Source organism: Oncorhynchus kisutch, linkage group LG21, assembly GCF_002021735.2.
Source record: "Oncorhynchus kisutch isolate 150728-3 linkage group LG21, Okis_V2, whole genome shotgun sequence".
Lineage (NCBI taxonomy): Eukaryota > Metazoa > Chordata > Actinopteri > Salmoniformes > Salmonidae > Oncorhynchus > Oncorhynchus kisutch.
Window position 1 is genome coordinate 20,335,347 of NC_034194.2, and position 15,480 is coordinate 20,350,826.

At 40.4% G+C, this 15,480-nt stretch overlaps 1 protein-coding gene across 4 annotated transcripts in view; it reads right to left on the bottom strand.

Moving 5' to 3' along the window:
- LOC109866150 (dnaJ homolog subfamily C member 5) overlaps positions 1 to 12,781 on the bottom strand; it is a 28,060-nt gene extending 15,279 nt beyond the window's left edge. For 3 of the 4 annotated variants that reach the window (XM_031800910.1, XM_020454712.2, XM_031800909.1), the window contains exon 1: positions 12,372 to 12,752. The gene's annotated coding sequence lies outside the window, so the exon portion shown is untranslated. Of the gene's footprint in view, positions 1 to 12,371 lie in introns of all 4 variants that reach the window. The other variant, XM_020454714.2, reaches the window with a different exon arrangement.
- Between the last annotated feature and the right edge of the window lie 2,699 nt (positions 12,782 to 15,480).

A 15,480-nucleotide genomic window follows, 5' to 3' on the forward strand; every position in this document is an offset into this window, starting at 1 on the left:
TTCCCTGGAAGAGATGGCACTTATCGTAAGACTAGGGGTGTCCTGGCTAAATTGACAATCTGGGCCTCATACAGTCATTGCCACCTAATCATCCCCAACTTCCAATTGGCTCATTCATCCCTCTCCTCTAACTATTCTCCAGGTCGTTGCTGTAAATGAGAATGTGTTCTCAGGTCAACTTACCTGGTAAAATAAGGGTTACATTAAAAAAAATTAAATGAAGACCTAAAGAGCACTTCTAGCTGTGGAGTGGTTCAATGTCATTTCAGCAAGCCATTGACACCCACCATCTCAGACTTGGTTGAATTTATTTTTTACATTTATAGGATTCCAATTAATATAGTACCCAATATCTGATTTGGACAAAACTTTTTCTAACAATGTGTAAGACATGAGGAATACAAAAGGAATTGTCAAAAGGCACGAACCGGTTTTTGCTTCGTCATTATGGGTTAGTGTGTGTAGATTGCTGAGGGAATGGTTTCATTTAAGGCTGTAACATAACAAAAATGTGGGAAAAGTCAAGGGGTCAGAATACTTCCCGAAGGCACTGTATATTAGCATTTTCACGCTTCATATACAAATCATCTAAGTAACATCATGGAGTTCCACAATCCATTTTTTTTATACATTTTATATTTGGGGGTCCCATTTTTACCAGATTGCCAGGATAAGCCTTTTCTATCTCCCGTGCACATGCAGGAAAGTGTAGGAGTCAGAGTAGGTGTGTGCTGATGTGGGCGTCTATGTTAATAAATCCATGGAATATACACCATCTCAAAGAAATCCATTATTCATTCATTTTAAGCAGGTCCTAAGAAACATAAGACTAATATAATTTATTTTGAATTATTTTCAAAAGAACGGAAAATAGAATGGCATATTTTGAGTTTATATGGCTGCACCATGCACATGAAATAAATAGTTCATTTGTCCATTAAAAAGACAAGACACACTTAGGCTATCCTGATCACATACGCATTTTATAGTAGGCTAAGAATATAATATATAAAAATGATTAAAAAAAATTATTTTCCCCACAACTTCCTTCATGCCAACAGATATCCAAAAAAAAAAAAAAGTGATATTTTGAAACAGAGCCCAAGGCAAGCCCATGCTTTTTTGATCCACGTCTCAACTCTTTTCCTACCGTAACTCTGCTTCGTTAAGAAGCAGGAGTAGAGTATCTTCATCATGAGACCCATAGAAAATAATAGCAACATATATTTTCAAAAGCATTCGCATCTTGTGTTCATATTTCACAACCTCCGCGGGCTTTTGAAGTTTCCTATACGTGAGCTCAATAGGCCTACACTTGATTTACATTGCATGCTAAATGTTTCTAAATCAGTGATAGATGTGCAAACGAATTGATGAGCTACACCACCAACTTATTTGCCCAGCATCAGAACTAATCAAATATAGCCTACAGATGGAGATTCCATGAAACAAAAATCACATAGATTGATTAAAAGACAAGTCTTTTGGGCAGAAGTAGGCCTAGGCTACTAAGTGACCGTAGAGAAAAATACTCCACTTATTTCAGCATGATAAATGGTAGAGCAAATAACATTCAGTTCTCTGGCAAGAGCTCTGGTGGACACTCCTACAGTAAGCATGCCAATTGCACGCGCCCTCACAACTTGAGACATCTGTGGCATTGCGTTGTGTGACAAAACTATACATTTTAGTGTCGCCTTTTATTGTACCCAGCTGTGTAATGATCATGCGGTTTAATCAACTTCTTGATATGCCACACCTGTCAGGTGGATGGATTATTTGGGCAAAGGAGAAACGCTCATTAACAGCGATGTGAATAAATTTGTGCAAAAGAATTGAGAGAAATAAGCTTTTTGTGCTTAGGGAAAACTTCTGGGATCTTTTCTTTCAGCTCATGAAACCAAACTTTACATGTTTACGTTTTTGTTCAGTGTTCAAACAGTCTGTCAGAGATGGAAAGATCAACCAAATTTTCAGCATAGACACTAACACTATGTGACAGCCAAAAATGCCTTTTGTCAGTACTGGGCTAAATTAAGTATTTTGTATTTCTTTGCAATCCTCTTGTTTCTCACAGAAAGGCTATTTTTGACTGCCATTCGCAAATGATTTGAGAGACGGATGTTGCCTCAAAGTACTTTTATTCTGAAGTAGCTGTCATCTCAGGGATCTCAGGGATGACAGCTACTTCAGAAGAGAAACGTCCAGCCTACTTCATTACATTGTCAACGGAAAAGGATCGCATCTGCTTTTATTTGCCACAATAAACTTTATTGGCAGCAACCTGATTAAAGGTTGAGGTATTAAACAAAATACAAGTAGAGGCCTATAACATTGCTACAATGTTAGGCATGCTTCAGTGTGGCGTAAGGACAACTGAATGAGCAAGACGACAAGTAGGCCTAGCTAGCAGTTATGGCATAGCAACATCTGATCTACACCCTTGCTCATAACCAACAGAGTAGAAACTAAGCCTAACCATTTTTAACCTAAACTGCCAGGTGCTACAAACAGTTCATAAAAAAAATATTGACAATCAATGACTAATATGTGAAATAACACACCATGATTTTGCTATGACAGCTCACCATTGACCTCAACCTTTGCAGCCACTACAGCTTGGCAAATAGGGATATTGATGTCATAAGGGTAAAATATCTACATTAACCATCAACACTGACCTATACCAACATACAGTGCATTCGGAAAGTATTCAGACCCCTTGGTTTTTTCCACATTTTGTTGTTACTGGCTTTTTTATAATCCACCTACAAACAATACCCCATGATGACAAAGCAAAAACAGGTTTAGACATTTTTGCAAATAAAAAAAATGGAAATAAACATTAACATAAGTATTCAGACCCTTTACTCAGTACTTTGTTGAAGCACCTTTGGCAGCGATTACAGCCCCGAGTCTTCAAAACATATTTTATTGATCACATACACATTGTTAGATGTTAATGAGAGTGTAGCGAAATGCTTGTGCTTCTAGTTCCGACCGTGCAGTAATATCTAACAAGTAATCTAACAATTTCACAACTACCTTATACACACACACACGTGTAAAGGAATGAATAAGAATATGAACATAAATATTTATTTATTTATTTTATTTTACCTTTATTTAACCAGGTAGGCAAGTTGAGAACAAGTTCTCATTTACAATTGCGACCTGGCCAAGATAAAGCAAAGCAGTTCGACAGATAAAACGACACAGAGTTACACATGGAGTAAAAACAAACATACAGTCAATAATGCAGTATAAACAAGTCTATATACAATGTGAGGTGAGAAGGGAGGTAAAGGCAAAAAAGGCCATGATGGCAAAGTAAATACAATATAGCAAGTAAAATACTGGAATGGTAGTTTTGCAATGGAAGAATGTGCAAAGTAGAAATAAAAAATAATGGGGTGCAAAGGAGCTAAATAAATAAATAAATTAAAATTAAATACAGTTGGGAAAGAGGTAGTTGTTTGGGCTAAATTATAGGTGGGCTATGTACAGGTGCAGTAATCTGTGAGCTGCTCTGACAGTTGGTGCTTAAAGCTAGTGAGGGAGATAAGTGTTTCCAGTTTCAGAGATTTTTGTAGTTCGTTCCAGTCATTGGCAGCAGAGAACTGGAAGGAGAGGCGGCCAAAGAAAGAATTGGTTTTGGGGGTGACTAGAGAGATATACCTGCTGGAGCGTGTGCTACAGGTGGGAGATGCTATGGTGACCAGCGAGCTGAGATAAGGGGGGACTTTACCTAGCAGGGTCTTGTAGATGACATGGAGCCAGTGGGTTTGGCGACGAGTATGAAGCGAGGGCCAGCCAACGAGAGCGTACAGGTCGCAATGGTGGGTAGTATATGGGGCTTTGGTGATAAAACGGATTGCACTGTGATAGACTGCATCCAATTTGTTGAGTAGGGTATTGGAGGCTATTTTGTAAATGACATCGCCAAAGTCGAGGATTGGTAGGATGGTCAGTTTTACAAGGGTATGTTTGGCAGCATGAGTGAAGGATGCTTTGTTGCGAAATAGGAAGCCAATTCTAGATTTAACTTTGGATTGGAGATGTTTGATATGGGTCTGGAAGGAGAGTTTACAGTCTAACCAGACACCTAAGTATTTGTAGTTGTCCACGTATTCTAAGTCAGAGCCGTCCAGAGTAGTGATGTTGGACAGGCGGGTAGGTGCAGGTAGCGATCGGTTGAAGAGCATGCATTTAGTTTTACTTGTATTTAAGAGCAATTGGAGGCCACGGAAGGAGAGTTGTATGGCATTGAAGCTTGCCTGGAGGGTTGTTAACACAGTGTCCAAAGAAGGGCCGGAAGTATACAGAATGGTGTCGTCTGCGTAGAGGTGGATCAGGGACTCACCAGCAGCAAGAGCGACCTCATTGATGTATACAGAGAAGAGAGTCGGTCCAAGAATTGAACCCTGTGGCACCCCCATAGAGACTGCCAGAGGTCCGGACAGCAGACCCTCCGATTTGACACACTGAACTCTATCAGAGAAGTAGTTGGTGAACCAGGCGAGGCAATCATTTGAGAAACCATATATATATATATGGATATACCATATATGGATGAGCGATAGCCGAGCGACATAGGCAAGATGCAGTAGATGGTATAGAGTACAGTATATATATATATATATATGAGATGAGTAATGTAGGGTATGTAAACATTATATAAAGTGGCATTGTTTAAAGTGACTAGTGATACATTTATTACATCCATTACATCCAATGTTTAATTATTAAAGTGGCTAGAGATTTGAGTCAGTATGTTGGCAGCAGCCACTCAATGTTAGTGATGGCTGTTTAACAGTGATGGCCTTGAGATAGAACCTGTTTTTCCAGTCTCTCCAGTCTCTCGGTCCCAGCTTTGATGCACCTGTACTGACCTCGCCTTCTGGATGATAGCGGGGTGAACAGGCAGTGGCTCGGGTGGTTGTTGTCCTTGATCTTTTTGGCCTTCCTGTGACATTGGGTGGTGTATGTGTCCTGGAGGGCAGGTAGTTTGTCCGGTGATGCATTGTTGAGACCTCACTACCCTCTGGAGAGCCTTACGGTTGTGGGCGGAGCAGTTGCCATACCAGGCGGTGATAGAGCCCGACAGGATGCTCTCGATTGTGCATCTGTAAAAGTTTGAGTGTTCTTGGTGACAAGCCAAATTTCTTCAGCCTCCTGAGGTTGAAGAGGCGCTCTAACTTTCCACCTTCTCCACTACTGTCCCGTCGATGTGGATAGGGGGTGCTCCCTCTGCTGTTTCCTGAAGTCCACGATCATCTCCTTTGATTTGCTGACGTTGAGTGCGAGGTTATTTTCCTAACACCAAACTCCGAGGGCCCTCACCTCCTCCCTGTAGGCTGTCTCGTCGTTGATGGTAATCAAGCCTACCACTGTAGTGTCGTCTGCAAACTTGATAATTGAGTTGGAGGCGTGCATGGCCACACAGTCATGGGTGAACAGGGAGTACAGGAGAGGGCAGAGAACGCACCCGTGTGGGGCTCCAGTGTTGAGAATAAGCGGGGTGGAGATGTTTCCTACCTGGGGGCGGCCCGTCACAAAGTCCAGGACCCAGTTGCACAGGGTGGGGTCGAGACCCAGGGTCTCTTAATGACGAGTTGAGGGTACTAGGGTGTTAAATGCTGAGCTGTAATCGATGAACAGCATTCTTACATAGGTATTCCTCTTGTCCAGATGGGTTAGGGCTAGAGGCCGACCGATTAATCGGAATGTCCGATTAATTAGGGCTGATTTCAAGTTGTTTTCATAACAATCGGAAATCGGTATTTTTGGGTGCAGATTTTTTTTTTTACACCTTTATTTAACTAGGCAAGTCAGTCAATGATGGCTTAGAAACAACAGATTTTTCCCTTGTCAGCTCAGGGGATCCAACCTTGCAACCTTACAGTTAACTAGTCCAACGCTCTAACCACCTGATTACATTGCACTCCACGATGAGCCTGCCTGTTACGCGAATGCAGTAAGCCAAGGTAAGTTGCTAGCTAGCATTAAACTTATCTTATAAAAAAAACAATCAATCAACGATTGTCGTTACTCCAATATGTACTTAACCATAAACATCAATGCCTTTCTTAAAATCAATACACAAGTATATATTTTTAAACCTGCATATTTAGCTAAAAGAAATCCAGGTTAGCAGGCAATATTAACCAGGTGAAATTGTGTCACCTCTTGCATTCATTGCACGCAGAGTCAGGGTATATGCAACAGTTTGGGCCGCCTGGCTCTTTGCAAACTAATTTGCCAGAATTTTACGTAATTATGACATAACATTGAAGGTTGTGCAATGTAACAGGAATATTTAGACTCATGGATGCCACCCGTTAGTTAAAATATGGAACGGAATAAACGTTTTTTTTCTCGGGGTGATAGTTTCCGGATTTGACCTAAGGCTCGTATTTCTGTGTGTTTATTATAGTTAACTTTTTATGGCTGCAGGGGCAGTTTCTGAGTAGCTTGGATGAAAAGGTGTCCATTGTAAACAGCCAGCTCCTCAGTCTCAGTTGCTAAAATATGCCTATTATTATTAGTATTGGATAGAAAACACTCTGAAGTTTCTAAAACTGTTTGAATTATGTCTGTGAGTATAACAGAACTCATATTGCAGGCAAAAACCTGAGAAATTCCACTTCCTGTTTGGATTTTTTCTGGGGGTGGTAGATTTTCAACCTAGCTCTCATTGAAATTACGGCGAGAGATGGATGAGTTTTCACTTCCTACGCCTTCCACTAGATGTCAACAGTCAATAGAACTTTGTCTGATGCCTCTAATGTGAAGGGGACAGGAATGAGACAGGAAATAGTCACCACTGCCACAAGTTGACCATGCTTTCACTATGCGCGTTCACAAGGGAAGGACCTTCGTTCCACCGCTCATTTGAAATCATTCTAATTCTCCGGTTGGAACGTTATTCAAGATGTATGTAAACAACATTACATACATTGATTCAGTACATCGTTTGACATGTTTCTACTGACTGTTAGATCTTTTGGACATTTCGTCACGTTATAGTGGACGTGCTTTGTGACTTTGGAATTGTTTACCAAACGTGCTAACCAAAGTAGCTAATTGGACATAAATAACAGACATTATTGAACAAATCAAGCATTTATTGTGGACCTGGGATTCCTAGGACTGCATTCTGATGAAGTTCATCAAAGGTAAGGAAATATTTATCATGTATTTTCTGGTTTCTGTTGACTCCAACAGAGGCTATTATTCTATTGTTCTGAGCGCCGTCTCAGATTATTGCATGTGTATCTTTTTCCGTCAAGTTTATTTGAAATCTGACACAGCAGTTGCATTAAGGAGAGGTATATCTGTAATTCCATGTTTATAACTTGTATTATCATCTACAGTCGGTCACAGTCGGTCATGTTTCCGGTCGCTTTCAGTTTAGTGCGAATGCTGCCATCAATCCACAGTCTCTGGTTGGGAAAGGTTTTAATTGTCACTGTGGGTACAACATCACTGACGCACTTGCTAATAAACTCGCTCACCAAATCAGCGTATACATCAATGTTGTTGTCCGATGCTATCCGGAACATATCCCAGTCCACGTGATCGAAGCAATCTTGAAGCCTGGAATCAGATTGGTCGGACCAGCATTGAACAGACATGAGCACGTTCGTTTCCTGTTTTAGTTTCTGTCTATAGGTTGGGTATTAAGACCTGCCTTGTTGATGGTGCTGTTAAGAATGCAGAACAGCTCTTTATTATGGACAGACTTCTCGTCTGAGCTACTGTTGTATCAATATGTTTTGACCATTACAGTCTCAATTTAATGAATTTCCACATTAATTAAAATATTTAGTTGAGGTTTAGGGTTTAGTGAATGATTTGTCCCAAATACAATGCTTTTTTTGTATTTGAAATATTTAGGATTAACTTATTCCTTGCCACTGTGTTTCAGTCGCTGTAGTAGCGGACGTGTATAGTCATCCGCATACAGACACACTGGCTTCACTCAAAGCCAGTGGCATGTCGTTAGTAAAAATTGAAAAAAAGTAAGGGCCCTAGACAGCTGCACTGGGGAACTCCTGATACTACCTGGATTATGTTGGAGGCTTCCATTAAGGAACTCACTATGTGTTCTGTTAGACAGGTAACACTTTATCCACAGTATAGCAGGGGATGTAAAGCCATAACACATACGTTTTTCCAGCAGCAGATTGTGATCGATAATGAAAAAAGCTGCACTGAAGTCTAACAGACCCCCCAACCTTATCATCAATGTCTCTCAGCCAATCATCAGTAATTTGTGTAAGTGCTGTGATTGTTGAATGTCTTTCCCTATAAACATGCTGAAAGTCTGTTGTCAATTTGTTAACTGTAAAATAGCATTGTATCTGGTCCCCCAAAAAATCCAAAACTTTACTAAGGGTTGGTAACAGGCTGATTGGTTGGCTACTTGAGCCGGTAAAGGGGGCTTTACTATTTTTAGGAAAGCCCGAGGGCACACACTTTCTAGTAGCCTTGAATATATGGCAAATAGGAGTGGCAATATCGTCCGCTATTATCCTCAGTAGTTTTCCATAAAGTTGTCAGACCCCGATGGCTTGTCATTGTTAATAGACCATTTTTTCACCTCTTCCACACTCACTTTACTGAACTCAAAATTACAATGCTGGTCTTTCATAAATTTGGTCAGATATACTTGGATGTATACTGTCAGTGCTTATTTCTGATCTTGTCAATAATGTTTTACATTTTAAAGTAATTGGCATTATCAGTGGGTTTTGTGATGAATGACCCATCATTCAATGAATGGAGCCGAGTTTGCATTTTTTACCAAAATGTCATTGAGGTGCTGTTTCAGTGTAGTTTCTTATTATTTAGTTTCGTCACATGATTTCTCAATTTTCAGTAGATTTGCAAATCGATTGTGCAGCCAGACTTATTTTCCATACCTTTTGCCTCATCTCTCTTTTCAATTCCTCATCAACCCACAGGGATTTAACAGTTTGTCATTATCTTGATGGGTGCATGCTTATTAGTAACTGGGATAAGCACTTTCATAAAAGTGCAGCATCTGCATCCGTTTGCTCCTAATTACACACCATAGACCAACAAATATTATTTACATCAACATAGGAATCACTACAAAACTTCTTGTATGACCTCTTATACAGTTGTGGCCAAAAGTTTTCAGAATGACAAATATTAATTTCCACAAAGTTTGCTGTTTCAGTGTCAGGTGGTGCCAGGTTTCCTCCAGAAGTGATGCTTGGCATTCAGGTCAAAGAGTCAATCTTGGTTTCATCAGACCAGAGAATCTTCAAATGCTGATCAATGGAAACAGGATGCACCTGAGCTCAAAGGGTCTGAAAACGTATGTAAATAAGGCATTTAATTTCTTTACTTGTTTCGCTTTGTCATTATGGAGTATTGTGTGTAGATTGACAGGGATTTTTTATTTGATTTAATCCATTTTAGAATAAGGCTGTAACGTAACAAAATGTGGGAAAAGTCAAGGGGTCTGAATACTTTCCAAATGCATTGAATAATATCATTGTCATACCATATGTTACTAGACCCAAATTTGTTTCACTAATAGATAGATCTGCTGACAAAAGGGCAATAAAAGAAAACAGTTTGAGCTATATTTTCTGTGACAGAAGATTGTGGAAACACAGCAGCTACACGTTGCTAGGAAACATGGCAGTGAGGGCTGCCTGTAAGGGTGTGATCATCAGCAGCATTATACAAAAGCTAGCTCACACGACAAACCCATAGCTGTAACATTACTACAGATAAGAGATTGAATGGATTCCTCAATCTTAATTATGTCTTGCAGTTAGTAAAAGCATAGAGTGGAGAGGATGAGGAGCTCTGCGGACCCATGCATTCAGTTCAGCTGGTACCTAGTCAAACTCGGCTGGCAGAACGAGTGTGCTCGCACTCACTTCAAGACCTTTCCTTTTAAAAACGAGAACATAGCGGAAAAAGTACTGTTTGTCCATTTAATGACGCCATAGCCAGTATACACTTCCTCAAAAAAGTCTGAATTAAAAGAACAAGAAATCTGTCATTCATTTTGACGTTTTTGCCAAAGTGATCTTAGTAGCACAATTTTACATCTAATTAAGATATTTGGTACAGTATTTTTCAATGAAAAAACATTCATGAAAACAAGTTGTCTCTAGTTGAATGACAAATAATTTATTGAAGAATCCCTAATCTTAAGCAATTACAGACAAAGAGGCATAGACTTCGCCTCTGAACTTCGGCTTGCCTCCAGAAAAAAATAACGTGACCAAACAGCCGAGAAAACCCTCATCGAAGTCCAAAACAAATGACAACGTCACAAAATGTCATAATATATGCACAAACTCTACCAAACTGTATGGGCTGGGAATCATTCAGACGCCTTTAGTTTCCCAAAGTAATTTAGCTATTCATTGTAGGCATTGCGATTTGTAGAGTTGCTATTTTCTCGTGTCAATTAACTTGACATTCCTGTCTTGCAGAAAATAACACAGAACGAGCAGTATGGCTGGTGGCATTGTCATGCTGCAAGGTCATGTCAGGATGAGCCTGCAGAAAGGGTACCACATGAGGGAGGAGGATGTCTTCCCTGTAACGCACAGCGTTGAGATTGCCGGCAATGACAAGCTCAGTCCGATGATGCTGTGACACACTGCCCCAGACCATGACGGACCCTCCACCTCGATCCCGCTCTAGAGTACAGGCCTCGGTGTTACGCTCATTCCTTCGACGATAAACGCGAATCCGACCATCACTCCTGGTGAGACAAAACCGTGACTCGTCAGTGAAGAGCACTTTTTGTCAGTCCTGTCTGGTCAAGAGACCGTGGGCTTGTAGGTCTTACAACAGGCCTACAAGCCCTCAGTCAAGCGCCTCTCAGCCTATTGCGGACAGTCTGAGCACTGATGGAGGGATTGTGTGTTCCTGGTGTAACTCGGGCAGTTGTTGTTGCCATCCTGTACCTGTCCCGCAGGTGTGATGTTCGGATGTACCGATCCTGTGTAGGTGTTGTTACACATGGTCTGCCACTGCGAGGACGATCAGCTGTCCATACTGTCTCCCTGTAGCACTGACTTAGGCGTCTCACAGTACAGACATTGTAATTTATTTCCCTGGCCACATCTGCAGTCCTCATGCCTCCTTGCAGCATGCCTAAGGCACGTTCACGCAGATGAGCACCCTGTGCATATTATTTTGATGTTTTTCAGAGTTAGTAGAAAAGCCTCTTTAGTGTCCTAAATGTTCATAACTGTGACCTTAATTGCCTACCATCTGAAGGGATATTTTCTTTTTTTGCTGACATAGATTTATCTAGTCATCTGTCACACACAATAGCTCTTAATTTATATGGGCGATCCTTAGATGCTACATCCATTTTTGGACGTATGCAGGTTTGACATATGTACCCATTGATTCCTGAATAATATAACGAATAATTGCCTTAAAAAAAAATATGTCCAAAAATGGATGTAGCACCTAAGGACTGCCCATATAAATTAAGACCAACAAGCAAATGTTTGTAGCCAATTTAGATTTTGTGGCTGTGGAATTTGACTGTGAAATCTGATTTAGTAGATACAGACTCGGTGAAAACGTGTAACCACTGCTGTGTCCTTGCACAACCATAATCCCTTGCTAATCTCCACATGGAGAATTAGATTTTTTTTTAACATCCTGTCTTTACCCCATTCATTGTTATTGAATGATCTAACGTTAGTACTGCAGATGTAGTAAGCCATCTAACGTTATTTAGCTAGCTAATGAACTAGTAATGACATTTCTATTTTCCTCGCACATGGATCACGTTAGTAGGCTTTCTGTCAATCAATGTTGTCAATAACGTTTGGGGAGTGATTAGCTATTAGCTAGCTAACTAATATGATCAGATTCATGCTTGACGTGGTCTACTGTGTTGGTTAGTAATGCGAAACAGGTGGATGGACATCAACCGATACTTCTAAATGTGTTTCAACTGCAAAAGCCGACGGGCTGCTTCGCTGTAATTTAGCAGCTAACCTTAACAAGCTCGCTACGATGATAGCTACTGGATGTCACAATTAGCGAACGTTCAAACGTTAAAATAAATTATATTTAACCAAATCAACACTGTTCAACCCCATGCCAGAATACGTTGCTTGGATTTCCACCATGCCCATGGTCTTCTAGGTGTGGAGTTCGGACTGTCACCCACTAAGCACCCAGAGACTAAACCGAGACCATAGTAACGTTAGTAGGGAACCATCTTTGAAGAGACCGCTCGCGACACACTAGCTAGCGGCTAGTTCTCCATTTAGCCAAAACCGGCTAGCGTAGCTCGAAATCCTTTCCCGTGGCTCAGGTCAGGGTGACTTTACGGCGTATCTTACCTTGTACGGAGAGGTATATTTCGCTGTAGCTGGATCATAGAGGCATCCACTTTGTATTTCAAGAATGCCAGATAATGGCTCAGAATGTCTCTGCCCCTCCTAAAAATGCTAGCAGCTATAGACTATCGTTACAGTACTGTTAGCCATACAGACAAGCGAGGTCTGATTGGTTGATTCCCTCTTCTCAGAAGCAGGGGACAGCGTCGTCATGTCGTTACACGAATGATTTGAAATTAATGTTTAAATTCAAAGAAAATGCATCTTGGTTTGTCTAACTACTGTAAATATGTCTATGAAAACTATAAAATTGTTACAACTAACTATGATTAGTTAAGTCAGGTTTCTGGAATGGTCTTATAATTGGACCACCACTACCACACTTGTCACAGATAGAACAATAACAGATATTTCACCGGTTGTATAAATGTGAAGCATCCGGTTGGCGTTTCCCACTCACTACCAAATATGGCAGTGAGAAGAAGCCCAGTTTGAACGAGATGGATATTGGCAGACGTTATGCTAATTTAATCATCGATAGAACATTTGATCTCAATACAGTTTTCTGTTCCCAAAACTACAATATGTTCCGAACAGAGTGGATTAAGACTTTACCCTTTGCCAAAGTTTTTAAAAAGTGCGTTGTTTAGGAGTGCAAAGGCGAATTTAGTTATTGGACACGCGCACTTCAGAGTAGGCGTTCCCCAACAGAAATATGCAATTGAATGCTAGAACGCGCCAATAGGATATCGCTAGCTCGTGCTTGGCTCTGTACACCTCCTTGCTTGTTCTGTCCACTTTGGCTTGTTTGTTCCCATTTGAAACGACGGGCTGTTGTCTATCTTGGTTTAGTTATATAAAAAAATATTTGCTTAGAACAATGAGCCAGATGTTTACCGGATATATAAATCTGAAGCATCCGGTTGACGTTCCTACTCACCACCAAATATGGTGATGAGAGGAAGTTTAGTGGCTGGGAGAAGAATAAAATGGAGCGAGATAGATGTGTCGACATTCTGCAAATACTCAACGATGAAACATTCTCTCAATACAGTTATTTTCCCAAAACTATATTTTACAAACAGTGTACAATTTTGTAGACTTTACTGTTTGAGAAGTTTCAAAATACTGCAAGGGAAAATTGAGTTATTGCACAAGCCACTTAAGAATAGGCATCAATTCAATTCAAATATATTTATTGGCATAGGAAACATGTTTACACTGCCAAAGCAGGTGAAATAGATAATAAACAAAAGTGAAAAACAAGCTGAAATGAACAGTAAACATTATACTCAAACGTTTCAAAGGAATGGAGGCATTTAAAATGTCATATTATGGCTATGGACAGTGTTGTAACAATGTTCAAATAAATACATAATTATTGTGTTCTTCACTGGTTACCCTTTTCTTGTGGCAACAGATCACAAATATTGCTGCTGTGATGGCACACTATGGTATTTAACCTAATAGATATGGGAATTCATCCAAATTGGATTTGTTTTCAAATTCTTTGTGGGTCTGTGTAATCTGAGGGAAATATGTGTCTCTAATATGGTCATACATATTTTGCAGAAGGTTAGGAAGTGCAGCTCAGTTTCCACCTTAATGTGTGGGCAGTGTGCACATAGCCTGTATTCTCTTGAGAGCCAGGTCTGCCTACAGCGGACTCTATTGCAAGGCTATGCTCAGTCTGTACATCATCAAAGCTTTCCTTAAGTTTGGGTCAGTCACAGTGGTCAGGTATTCTGCCACTGTGTACTCTCTGTTTAGGGCCAAATAGCTTTCCAGTTTGGAAAGAATTAACAATGTGTCAACTATCTTTTTGTTTTCTCATGATTTGGTTGGGTCTAAATGTGTTTCTGTCCCGGGGCTCTGTTTGTGATTGTGAACAGAGCCCCAGGACCCGCTTGCTTAGGGGACTCTTCTCTAGGTTAACCGCTCTGTAGTTGATGGTTATGGAAGGTTTGGGAATCGCTTCCTTTTAGGTGGTTGTAGAATTTAACAGCTCTTTTCTGGATTTTGAAAATTAGCGGGTATCGTCCTAAATCTGCTCTTCATGCATTATGTGGAGTTTTACGTTGTACACACAGGATTTTTTGCAGAATTCTGTGTGCAGTCTCAATTGGGTGTTTGTCCCATTTTGTCACTCACAACCATAAAAGGGCAATGGGTTTTATAACAGATTCAAGTATTTTTTGTGTTGCCAAATCCTAATTTGTCGAATTTGATGTTTCTTTTGATGGTGTACAAGACCCTTCTTGCCTAGTCTCTCAGATCATTCACAGCCTTGTGGAAGTTACCTCAGCCTAAACATCAGCACCACAGGTATGCATCGTTTTTTAAATGTGCTTTAGGGCAACAGTGTCTAGGAGGAATTTGTATTTGTGGTCCTGGCAACTGGTCCTGGCAAAACACCATTATTTTTGTCTTACTGAGATTTACTGTCAGGGCCAAGGTATGACAGAATCTGTGCAGAAGTTCTAAATGGTGCTGTAAGCCCTCCTTGGATGGTTGACAGGAGCGCCAGATAATCAGCAAACAGACACTTGACTTCAGATTCTAGTTGGGTGAGGGTCGGGTTCTGCAGACTGTTCTAGTGCCCTCGCCAATTCGTTGATATGCTCAAGCTGCATCCGTCTCACCCCATAGCCCTGTGGTTCTTGCCAATTTTAACCGCATACTTGTTGGTGTACATTTTCAAATGTCATATGTTTTAGACTTTGCCTTAGTTTAGTTAGTTTGTTTATCAATTAGGGTGTGAAGGATGAATACATTGTCTGTTGTACGGTAATTTGGTAAAAAGCCAATTTAATATTTGCTTAGTACATCGTTTTCCCTGTGGAAATGCACGAGTGTGCTGTTAATGGGGAGGATTTTCCCAAGTTCGCTTTTGACACATATCCCACAGTAGTCATTGGGGTAAAATTAGTCTTCACTTTTGTGGATTAGGTTTATCAGTCCTTGGTTCCAAATACTGGGGAAGATGCCAAAGCTGAGTATGATGTTAAAGAGTTTAAGTATAGCCAATTGTAATTTGTGGTCTGTATATTTTATACATTTCATTTAGGATACCAACAACACCACAGGCCTTCTTGGGTCAAAAGGTTTGTGT